Here is an 11,672-nt window from a genome sequence, read left to right on the forward strand (position 1 = left end):
AGAAATTTAATTTTTAATAATTTAAATTTTAAAAATGCTGTAATGATTATAACTGTGTAGGCAGTTGGGCATTCCTTTCTTAGCTGAGAAAAGAATAGATTATCTGCTTTAGCTGAGAGGTAGAAAATGTTAAAAAACAAAACAAAAAAACAGGTAACATCTTTTTAAAATCAGTGATAAAGTGTACTGAAAATGTCTTTCTCCCTCTAATTAAACATTGGATTCTTAACTTGTATCACACAATGCCTTGCAGCAACATTTTGTATCTTGTCTGCCTGAGGCAGCTTAAAATCTTGATTTGGAGGGTTATTCTACCCAGTTATTTTTTAACATCTAGAAAAATACTTTTACTCTCATTTTCAAATAAACATAAATTTTACATTTACTGATTGTTCAATCTCTCTCATTTAGAGGATTGAATTTGGCAGGACCATAAATCGAGCAGGGCCAAACATTATTATTATGGTCTGTTTTTTAGTATTTAATTAAAAAGGGTTTCAGTATTTAAATTTTGCAATTTATTTGGTTTGAGAGTAGCAGTGCAAAGATCCCACTATGCCTTAGTAATTTTATTTCAGAGTACAGCTGATACTCTTTGCTTGCTTGGGTATTAACCTATTGGTTTTACTTATCAATGTACTGTACAAAGAAGTGGAAGTTTGAGAGTTCATTACAATTACTAACAGTGTGTTTGCCAGAAACTTACTTAAAATTACTAAAAAAATTACTAAAAAGATGGGCAAAAAATTTGAATGTTACTGAGCGTTCCAGCATCAGATAATGACAGAGTAGGTGGTGCCACAGTTTTAGACTTTCCTGGTGAATCCATATTTGATCAAATATGTTCTGAGCACTGAATGGTGTGAAAAACAAACAAACAAAAAAAAACCATAAATGGCTGACATGGTTTGGATTTGAAACAGTAACAAAGTGAACTTCTAGCCTCCAAATTTATGAACTTAACGGTGAACTAGAAATAAGCTGAAGTTCATTACTGTATGTATTTTCTAAGTATATATTGTGAAATCTGAGAAAGCATTATGACATCTGAAAATATAAATATTACATTTGATTCTTTCCCTTAACTGTATTTAAACTCAAAGAGCTTTGTTAATCTATGTATTTATTATAGTTCTGAGCTAATATAAAAAGGAAGTAAGTCTTAGCACTGTACTGGATAGATAAAAAATAAGTGACCTAAAGGTGAACAAATAAGAGGAGTCTAATGTGAGCCACCTGAAGCAGAGACTGTGCTTTACTGTATGGTATTGTTACTATACTGTGTTTAAAAAATGGTGTTTGTATATTCATAAACAATAAATGCACCTAGTAAAAGTAAATAATGTATGGAATTTTATTTGCATTATTTACCTTGCTTATAACAGGACTGTAATTAATTAGATTAAAATAATTTCCACTGAGCTTTGACTACAGTGAACTGACAAGCATAAAATTATGCCTTCGTGAACTCATCTTTCAACTTTAAAGTTATTTGCAGCAATCTCTGCACCTGAAATCAATAAAGCATCTTCATCTCTCCAATTGCTACCTCACACTCCATAACATGCAGTCCCTTGTACATCAAGGGTTGAGTGATCTACAGTGCAGCAAACCTGAGTGGGCACAGGTCTGTGCTACTCTGTGGTGTGTTACCCTTAAGAGTGTGGCCTTTGTGCCTGTGCTGTGCCGCACAAATGCCTTTGCTCAAAAGAAATTGAGGGCATTCAGTACTTCACATTGTGAGGCTTGAGTAGTGGATTTCTGTGTCTTCACCTACTCGCTGCGTGACAAAACCCCCACACTGGTTTAAACTAACAGTACTTGAAAATCAGTGCTTAGATAATGTGCCAAAGACCAGAGGCAAAGGGCTTCTGAAGCATAGTTGAACTTGGTGTATCATGTATGCATATACACAATCCACTGCTGAGTTGAAAAGCCCAGGGGAAAGGAATGATCTGTTGTTTTCACCTTATACATGTAAAAATATGATAATGTTTTTCCAGATGGTACGTCTAAAAGCACATCAGATATCTAGTGTAGGTGAAGCATATTAGATAGTAAACAGATTAACAGTGGTACCATCTGTATTTTATTAAAAGTTGCAGAGCTTCCAGCTTGAAAGCCTGCATTCCTGAACAAACTTTTACAGCTAAATTAAAAACACCACCTCCCAGGATCTTAGCAGCACTGATGTTTTAAATAAGCTGTTTATATATAAATATATCATAGTATATCTCAAGTTGACACACAAATGAGGAAAAAAAAAGATTGTAAAATAAAAACAACAAAACAAAAACAGAACAAAAATTTCCTGGAAATTGTAAAGATTGCTTTAAAAGGAGGATGTTAACAATTTCACCCTAATGGAGATATTTGTTGATAAACTGTGCCTTGTATAGCAATACTTTATGTAAATAAATAAATATATAAATAGTCTATAAATTACTGAACTAGAGCTGCAGTCACTAGGGGTCAGTACAGTCCCAGGAATAAGCTCCTAGAAGGCACACGAGTGAACCTTCGTTACAGTGAGTTTGATTCCAGCTCTCCAGAGCTCCAGCCTATTTGCAGTGTTCTCCAACAGCTTTAAATTAACAGAAAAGGAAGGTCCCAGAAGGCTTGTTATGCTTCCTAACAGCCAACTCAGGGAGAGCTGCAGTAACCTATATTCAAAATTACTAAATAGCTATTTTATTTATTTAATTAATTTAAAGCAATGATGTTACTGTACTTTTGCCCTATCCTACACACTTTCCAAAAGGCATTTCTGTTACCTCCCAAACTAGACAGCTCTCACTACCCTTCTCAGAGAAACAGTTTTTCTAGAAGCTGTTCCCTAACTCAGAGTCTACTTTAACTTTTCTAGCCTGGAAACGTTTTAGATCTTTGTGTAGGACATTGATTCCCACCTTGATTCATTCTCCCATTGATTCATATGACATTATTCTGTCTTTAAAAGATACATACCACCTGTTACGGGCCATCTGAGAGCATAATGAGAAAACTGAGTGTCCACCAGTGAAACCTCTAACTATTCAGACCTATCCCAATTAACAAGTTATACTCAATCAGGTTTGAATAGGTAGCAAAGCTTGCCTCGATTTTGTCTACAGAAACAAAACACATACATAGATGTACAAAAAGTAGGAGAAGGAGACCATTTCATTGTTAACAACTGCCTCAAAACTGCCCAGCACACTTCTGAAAGCCTATCCATCCCATGGTGCACAACTTCAATCTGCAGTTAAGCATCTAAAAGCCTCTGCTGATTCTTCATAGGCCTCTGCTTTCTCCCAGCACTCTTGGAAGTCCCAATGACCTCTTAGCATTCCCTCCCAAGCATGGTCTCACAGCAACCCCACTAAACTTTCACAGTGTTACTTCTTTATCTGAACCTGAACACTGAAGTTGCTTCAGCACAAAGTAGTTTTGTTTGTTTGCTTGTTTTTGGTTGCTAAACCTAAGAGAAAATCCTTGGAGGGAGAAGAATGTTGTCTGACTAGTAAAAAGCCTTGAGCCAACTCTGATGTGGACCACACCTCCATGCAAGTGAAGGAGTCTATGGAAAATGAAATTTAAATTATAACATCTCCAAGAAATGGAGCTTGGTAAAGGTCTAGATGAACTTGGGGAAACTGGTAGCAAGAGCTATTCCTTCCTTCTCTCTTGAATGAATATGGGATAGTGGAACCTCAGAAAGAGATGTTAAATGCCTTTTCATATCCCGTTTTTCTTTACAGGTGAAAATGACAGAAACATACTACAGTGGTATTGTGCTAGTGAGAGTAAAACTACTGTGCTTAAAATACAAGGGAAGTCCTGCTGCTTCTTCCCTCTCTGGTTTTCTAAGAAAAGGGCAGTTAGGCAGAAGTAAATATTAAAATTAGCAGGGCCTTTTGAAATGGTAAGGTTCCTGTAAACATGGATCCTTTTTTTTTAGATGTACCTCTTTTCCTGTCATGCTTACATGGGCAGAAATAAAGTAAAACAAACAAACAAACAAAAAAGAAATAAAATGTCCACATGCAGGTAGCATACATGCAGGTAAGACTAGCAAAGTTATTCTGCTCCTGTAGTTGCCAGTGGGCAGATGTTCTGAGCACCAGAGAACTTCAGTTATTTAGAAAGTTAATTCCCAATAATTTTGGCTCATCTTATTTTAAGAACACATATACATTTTTTTTTTATGACACATTTTATGACATGACAAAAACAGTATCTCCAAAGGTTGTTATCCTCACCATTGCTGCTCATGCATCATGAAGATTAATGCATTTCCACTGCAAGAAACTAATGTGCTTCTTTCATCTTCACAACTCCTCCTGAACTGCAGGAGAAACCTCAAGAGCAGATTTTGAAGATAATACTTCTTTACAGGAATTTGCACCAAGCAAAGCATACTCTAACATACCCCATATAGTAATTCTATTGACTTCAGCACAATTATTCATATTTTAAAATTCAAGGGTGTTTTGACTAAGCACAGCAGAAAACTCAGTGGCTTCCAAGGTTTTCATTACAGTGTTTACTCCGGCCTGCCAAATTGTTATTACTCTTGGAGATGAACGAGGATATAAAATCCAGCAAGACTTTTAACTTTTGAAGTGAAATTTGCAAACTGGGCAAATATGATACAGAATTATAGGAGCAACAATAAGTCATGGAAATATGACAGTCATTGGTAAGTTAGATAAAAAGTGCCTTGTAGTAGCAATTTCAGTTGGCTAGTGCCAATGAAAGCCTTTGTTCTCTTGGCATAGGGAGCACCTGCTGGTTAAGGCAAGTCAGGAGTCTTGAATAGCATGTGCTGGTAAGTAGCACATCATTAACATTCAGAAATGTTTATCTGGGGGGATGTCATGGTTTTGGCTGGTATAGAGTTAATTTTCTTCATAGAGGCTTGTATGATGCTGTTGCAGAGCAGTGCTCGCACAGAGCCAAGGCCGTTTCTGCTCCTTGCACTGCCCTGCCAGCGAGGGGCTGGGGGTGCACCAGGAACTGGGAGGGGACACAGCCAGGACAGCTGGCCCAGGCTGACCAGGGGGATGTCCCACACCGTGTGGCATCAGGCTCAGCAATAAAGCTGGGGTAAAGAAGGAGGAAGGCGGGGAGTGATGACATTTGTCTTCCCAAGGAGCTGCTCTGCGTGACGAGCCTTGCTTTCCTGGAAGTGGCTGAGCACCTGCCTGCCGATGGGAAGCAGTGAATGGATTCCTTGGTTTGCTTTGCTTGTGCATGGCTTCTGCTTTACCCACTGAACTGTCCTTATCTCAGTCCCTGAGTTGTTGGACTTTTACCTTTCCGATTCTCTCCCCCATCTCACTTGGGGATAGTGAGTGAGCAGCTGTGTGGGGCTGAGCTGCCTGCCAGAGCTAAACCACTGCAGGCAATTATTCAATTTATTCCAGTTTATGCTTATATCTGTAATTCTTTTTCATTGGCCAAAGAACATGTAGGCAGGACAGGTGGCCTGCTGAAGTAAACAGCGATACAACTTCTTATGTCATGGCCAGATGTCAAGAGTAGTCTTTAGATTGTTAAAAAAATGAAATGGAAGAGTTTGTGGCTGCACTTTTGTGGCCAGTATAAGGAATTGAAAATATAATAACCACGATATTTTGCAAATTACTTAAAATTGGATCTTTGGGAGATGAAGTTGTTAAACATTTGGGAGAAGAAGTTGTTAAACATTTTGTGAAGTGCCAATCACATGTTCCTTAGTGAAAATGGCACATGATAGTAGCACTGAGGTTCCTGGTAAACTGATGGTAATATTTCTTTCAGGTAGGGCAGCTGCAATGTTTCAAGTCTGGAAACTGGCAGATATTTAGCATTTCTTACCTTGAGGCCACAGATACCTGCTGATTGATTTTAAGCATTAGAAAAACTATCAGCATGGCTTGGACTGAAGTTGCTATAGAATAAATAGCCACAGTAGCTGAACTCTCCTGATTTCCCATTGTTTTATTTGCCCTAGAGTGCGCAGCACTGTTTTGAACTGACACACCTCAGGGACTCACAGCAGGATTTCATCCCCTTATTGCAGTGCGAATGATGCAACATTTGGTGTGCTGGAAAAAGCTGTTTTAAAAGCCATTATTTTCAAATCCCTAGGATAGTACACACTAATGTTTATTTAAAAGCCAAGCAACAGCAGTGCATAAGATCTAGTCTAATAGACTAGCAACCACTTCTTATTAGGGTGTATAATGGAAATAGGTTTTAGCATACCAGATCATATCATTCATCTCTCAAAGATTTGATATATGACTCTCATCAGAGCTGCTGTAAAGAAAACCATCCTCCTTATTCCAGTGTAAACTCCAGGCGGTAAAGAGCTTATGTCCTGAATAGAAGGTTTCCCGCTCTTTTGTATATATACATACATATATATATGCATATATATATATGTATATATATGTATTTAAATGTAAATTATTTTGCTGTTGCTAAAAGTATTGTTTTTCCACATTGTTTTTTGTCACAACTTGATATGTTGATATCATACTATAAATTCATAATCTGTACCTTCTTTCCTTAGATGTCACAAGTGGCAATGCCTGCAATTTGCAGTCCCTGAATGCACAGGATATCTGTGCTGACTTGTATTGGGTTTATGTGGCAAGGGTTTGGTAGCGGGGGGGGGCACAGGGGTGGCTTCTGCAAGAAGAATCCAGAAACTGCCCTGTGTTAGCTAAGGGCCCGGCCGCTGGCCAGAGCCAAGCCAATAAGCGATGTTCTTTGTGCCTCTGTGAGAGCATCTTTAAGATAGGAAAAAAAACAAAACAAAACAAAACAACAAAAAAAAAAAACCACCACCACCACCAACAACAAAAAAACACACTGGGGAACAGCAGCTGGGGAAGAAAGAGAGGAGTGAGAAACAGCCTTGCAGACACCAAGGTCAGTGCAGAAGGAGGGCAGGAGGTGCTCCAGGCATGAAGCAGAAGCTCCCCTGCAGCCTGTGGAGAGGCCCCTGGTGGAGCAGGCTGTCCCCCTGCAGCCCATGGGTCCCACATGGAGCAGATCTCCATGCTGCAGCCTGTGGAGGAGGCCCTGGTGGAGCAGGTGGATGTGGCCTGGAGGAGACTGCAGCCCATGGAGAGCCCCTGCAGGAGCAGGCCCCAGGCCTGGACTGCAGGACATGGAGAGGAGCCCACGCAGGAGCAGGGGGCCTGGGGGGAGCTGCCGCCTGTGGGGGACCTGTGCTGGAGCAGTTTGCTCCTGGGGGATGGACCTCATGGTGTGGAGCCATGTTGGAGCAGTTCTTGAAGAGCTGTTGCCTGTGGGAAGCAGGATCAGTTCAGGAAGGACGGCATCCTAGGGGAGGGACCCCACGTGGAGCAGGGGCAGAGAGTGACCGTCAAGGAGCAGCAGAGATGAAGCATTAGGGACTGACCACAGCCCCCATTCCCTGTTCCCCTGCTTTTAGTTGTTAGTTTCTCATTGCAGTAGTCTGCTAATGATAGGCAATAAATTACATTTATCTCCCTATGCTGAGTCTATTTTGCCTATGACAATAATTGGTGAGTGATCTCCTCTCCCTGTCCATATAATACCTGAGCCTATTCCATCGTATTTTCTCTCCTCTTCCAGTGAGGAGAGGGAGTGAGAGAGCAGATGTGGTGAAGTTCAGTTGCCCAGCAGGGCAAAACCACCACATGACTGAAGCTTTATGGAATCATAAACCATGCTTTCTTCATGAAGATTACCAATCCAGATACCCCAATAACCAGTTTACAAGAGTGAACAGAGGGGATATCCTTAGGGGAACTGCAGACATTTCCAAAGCAAAGAAATAAAGAGTAAATTGCATTGGAAAGTTTCTTTGTTTAATGGTGATCTCATGGCTTGAAGTGATTGATTTTTATTTTCTTTCCAAATATATTTTACTCCAGCCTAGTATAATTGGAACTGTGAGTTCCATTTTTTTTCCTTTTTTTTCTTTTTTCTTTTTTTTAAATGTATTAAGTGTATTCTTTTTTGAAATCATTTCGACTTCTTGACTTTCAATTCCACTAAATGATGTGCCCTTTTTCTATAAACAAGTAACTACACTGAAGACAGACAATTGGTATTTTTATTCTGTTAAAAATTCTGACATTTCAAAAAGGTTATATTCCAATATTTCACTTAGTAAAAGTCCGCCTCTCCCTCCCTCCCTCCTTCCCCCAAGTCTGCTTGTCATTTTTGTGAAGTCAGAGCACTTTGCTGTCTTCGTTCTTAGGAATCTTACAAGGCCACTGTTCCTGTGTCCTGTGTTTCCCTGAATTCTGTGAGGGCAGCTTTCTACAGATGGCTATCAGAGAATAGGAGAATTCTACAGTTTTCTTCGATTTAAGGTAAAAATAGGGAGTTCTTAAAATTAGCAGGTAGAAAGTCATAATTGTACATATTAGAATGCTCTGGGGAAAAGATGCATTACCAATAACCCCCAAAGGAAATTTGTCTCACAAATCATTGTTATCAGGACAGTGGGTCACATGAACTACTGTGTCCTTTCACCTGCCCCACATAGACAGTGATTGCACACCACTGCCCCCACAACCATCACTCTTAATGTAAATTTCATTCCTGCTCATCCATTTCCAACTTTTTAGCACGGTGGTATTGGAGCCAAAGCTCCTAGAGCTCTAGAAACTTTGAGTTTCAAAATCTTGGTCATCCCTAGGGCATCTTTGCCCTGGAGTTTTGATCTTAAATGATTGCCCCCTAAGTCTGAGGGGGTCCATGACACAGATCTGAAAGTTAGGATACTAGATAGCCTACTTGGAGAAAGTCAGGCATGTTTCTTGTGGGAGAAAAGTCCTTGACAGGCAGAAACCTTGTCTGTATTTCCTTTGAAATCCTTTTCTGAAACAATACATTTCTGCAAAATACTTCTGTTTTGACAAATTGACTTTTTCTACTAAAACTGGGTGGTTGGAAAATTCCCAGCTACCCATAAGTTGAATTTAGTGAACAAATTATTCATGGAACCCTAAACAGTATCTCTCAAAGCTGAACTGTCCCAATGATTTCATTCTCCACATAATCGATGTTTTCCCAAGCCTTTCTTCATTTTTGCTTTCTCTCTGTAAACCCTATGGCACATCCTTTTTTGATGAAGTGATCAGCTCAGAACAGTGGTTCAGAGGAAGCTCTCTCATTGATTTATATGATGGTGTCTTCTTTCAATATCGTTTTCAACATCACTCTGTTTGCATCCCAACGTTCTGTTTGCCCTTTTGATCGATGCCGATATTGAGCAGAGACTGTTATTGAGTTGTTCAGAGAAGCATCCAAGTCCTTTTTTCCCTCTGTGGTTGCAGGTAATTTAGAGACCTGTAAGGTGCATTAGTAGGTCAGATTATTCTTCCCAATGCCTATCATTATCTCTTTTTTTCTGAGCCCTATGAGGCAGGCAGGTAGTGGTACTGCAATCAGGCTTCCTCCGAAGGAGCACAGCTTGAAATTTGGTCTGGGACTCTGTGAGCACACTGCATCAGCAGCCGCTGGGGAGAGGTGTGGAGGTAATGTCTTACCCACAGAGACCTGTCCTCTTCTTCATCAGTGTGATCCTCCTTGGCTCTTGCAATTACACCATCACCAGAGGAGCAAAAAATAAGCAGAAGGGGATGTGCCCCTTAGTTTCACAAAGAACTGTGTCTCAGAAGCTGAGGTTTTAGTGCAGACTGTATGAGGTATGAAGAAATTATTTCTGGTGCATAACCGGTCAGCACTGTGGCTTAGGATAAGACTTGGTAACATAACTTTCTTCATTTAAATTGCTAATTCCAGTTCTATAAACATGCCTGTGGCATTTGCTTAAATGTTCCATTTTTAAGGGTCCTGAAGGTTTCCTGAAAAACTAAGCACACAGCCACTGTGGAAATGCTGAATGTTTGTGGGGTTTTGTTATTTTTCTTTTGTTATTTACTTTTAATCAGCCTTTATTCTGGCTCTCTGCAAGCTGTGCTGCAAGTTCAACGCTGAAAAAACAATGCAAGCTGTTTCCTGGAGGCAAATACAAAGCCCATATACCCTACAGGGCGGGGAAAAAAAACAACAAATAACTCATTGTAACATGGAATAATATTTTTTAAAGCTTTTTGTCATAGAAGCAAAAAAAAAAAAAAAGTTTGAAATGAGTATATTACAGTGGTCAACGCTGAAAGACATTTAAATGGATAGACAATCTAGATTTCATAGATGAATATTTTCTACAGAAGGCAAATGCTGAGAGATCAGTTTAGCCTCTCAGGTTTTGCAGCATTGCTGTTTGCTGCTTGTAAAACAAATAGCCTGGATTAAACCAGATTCATTTTTCTGGCAGATTAAGCAGCTGTCTTCTGTCAAGTTCCCTGCTTGATCCATCTTGCCAGTACATGCTCATAAAAAAATTGCTTGCTACTAAAGCATTAAAGTAGGACTGATTCTTTTGCATGTATTTATAGCTTGATAGCAACAGAAGTTGTATTTCCAATTTACCTTTCAACCACTTCCTGGAGGAGTACCATCCAGGAGAGAGCCTGCCTGTTATAGCCTGCTCAGTCGTGTCTCCAAGGTATAATTAAAAGCAAGTGTCAGAGGAAGCTCTTTCTTCTGAGGGAGAGGCATTGCATATCCTGTTGAATGCTGTTCTGGAAAGGGATGTCAATGTGGTGAAGCTGAGAGTCACCTCTGAAAAAAAAACTAATATAAAACCCACTAAATAAAATAACAGTCCTATGAGCTGCTAACACTAAACTCAACCAGGTCTCCAGAAACAGTATTGTATTTCTGATTTTATTTTTCTTTCCCAAGAAACGATCAGTATTGAAAATGAGGAGGAGTCAAATTAACTTCTCTGTGACTCCTGTGCAGACTTCACTCTTTTTGATTAATTTATTAACAACACCTTGGCGAACACAGGGCCTGCAATCAGGGTTGTACAGTTTAGCAAATTACCTTGTTAATGAAGCATGAGAAGCTGCAGAATCCTGTTCAGCTTCTCTGTTGTCTTTGTAGTGGTGGTGTGTGTGGGAGGAAGTAGTGCATATACATTGCTAAAAACTATTTTGTGTTATTTTATTTTATTCTATTTTATTTTACTTTCATCCAGCTGAATAATGTTTAATTGCTGAAGTATGAGAGTGATTGGGTAAATAGCATCTTCCTTGTAAAACCACAGTTCTGTTATGGGTAGGTAAGGCAGTGTTTTCCGCTCTCTGGTTCCTCCTCTCTCACCTGTCCCCAGGATTTTCATTTATAAGCAAATGTAGAAGAGCTAAACCTTTCCACAGGGGCATCAGGGAAGACAGTTATTTTGGTTCAGATATCAAGAGGAGAATTTTCTCTGGACTGTGAGCTGTAAATTACACAGAGAGAAAGCTCCAGATAGGATACAAAGCTGCAGCAGTTTCCAGTCACCTGTGCAGGCACAGTCTGGGGAGTGGTGTGGAGGTATTATAGAATCATAGAATCGTAGAATATCCTGAGTTGGAAGGGACCCATAAGGATCATCAAGTCCGACTCCTGGCACCACACAGGTCTGCCTAAAAGTTTAGACCATGTGACTAAGTGCACAGTCCAATCTCTTCTTAAATTCAGACAGGCTTGGTGCAGTGACTACTTCACTGGGGAGCCTGTTCCACTGTGCGACCACCCTCTCGGTGAAGAACCTCTCCCTGATGTCCAGCCTAAACTTCCCC

This window comes from Cygnus olor, chromosome 1 (assembly GCF_009769625.2).
Source record: "Cygnus olor isolate bCygOlo1 chromosome 1, bCygOlo1.pri.v2, whole genome shotgun sequence".
NCBI lineage: Eukaryota > Metazoa > Chordata > Aves > Anseriformes > Anatidae > Cygnus > Cygnus olor.